Source organism: Populus euphratica, unplaced genomic scaffold, assembly GCF_000495115.2.
Source record: "Populus euphratica unplaced genomic scaffold, PopEup_1.0 scaffold960.1, whole genome shotgun sequence".
NCBI classification, from domain to species: Eukaryota; Viridiplantae; Streptophyta; class Magnoliopsida; order Malpighiales; family Salicaceae; genus Populus; species Populus euphratica.
In genome coordinates this window covers 6,521-7,942 of record NW_011500539.1, presented here as the reverse complement: position 1 = coordinate 7,942, position 1,422 = coordinate 6,521, and positions in this window count along the sequence as shown.

Below are 1,422 nucleotides of genomic sequence, written 5' to 3'. Positions count from 1 at the left end.
TAGTAGTAGTAGTAGTAGTAGTATAATAATAATAATAATAATAATAATAATAATAATAATAAAGAAAAAGAAGAAGAAGATGATGATGATGAGAACTTTGAGATGGAATATGAACGTAAAGATTTAACAACGATAACAATAAATGTCAAGGTTAGAGGATCCACTATAGTATGTCAAACAAGTATAGTATAAACTCTTATTAGTCAATTGGAAATCACACACAAAGGAGGTTCCAATCAGATTATAGATTATTAACATGATTACATTAGTCATCTTATTCAGTTAATGCTAATACTTGTAAATCTCGTCAAGCATTCATGATTATAACTTATGTTAACAACAAATCAAGTTCCTTTCATAGCTCAGGTGTCGGTTATACCATACATTATGGGCTATGAAAGTGCCAAGCATTTGTTGTACCAAGTGTTATACAACATAAATCAAGATTAGTAATTTAACAAGCAAAGTATTAAAGAGTGAACAAGATAACAAATACAAAACATGTTAGTATCAAATATTAAAGTCCATATTGAGTTTACACTATACTTATTCTTACACCATTCGTGTAACCTTTTCACCTTGACATAATAAACTTAGCTAGACATAATAAAAGAAAGAAAAAATAAATAAACAAAATAAGAACATAAATAAGATAAGAGTTAACTAAGTAAAGGAAAGGAAATGAAAGGCATAAACTTGATATTAATGAAAGCAAAGCATAAACATTACAAAAAATACAAAGAAAGAAAGCAAGAGCATGATCTTGATCTGGAGACCAAGATGCCTAAATGCAAGGCAAATGCCTCCTTTTATAGGCCGAAATTGGAAACTATTGATTTGATGACTAATTGATGAGTGGATGGCCAACTCTTGACTTGGTGACAATCCTTATCTTCTCTTGTCTGCCCAAAACGTCATTGATAACGTCAAAATTGGAGCCACTCGAAAACATGAAAGTTGTAGGAAATTTTCTCAGCTTTCTTTTGTAAAAACTTCAGCTCATTTGGACTTCTAGAACTCCAGACATGGCCAAAATACTGAACAGTGCTCGGGCTGGAGGACAGATTCGGGCTTCTTTGTTGTTGCAACAATTTGGACTTGAAAATGGCCTTTTGAGATCTTGGGCTCCATATGAAAGTTGTAGGCCTATATCTTACCTTTCCATTCATATAAAGTAGACTTAAATCTGAGATCTATATCTCTAGATATGACCCAATTACCGAATAGTGTTCCGGTTTGGATTGCATCGACATCTCTTTTCTAAGTTTGGCCATCTCTTTATCCTTTCAATTTCAATTCTTAAATTCATCAATCAATCCTTTCATTTATGTGATAGGCCTGCATTTAAAATGAACATTTATCACAAATTAAAGGTATCTTATATTATTAGATATATTATTATAAAATATGTTTTAGTTAAGG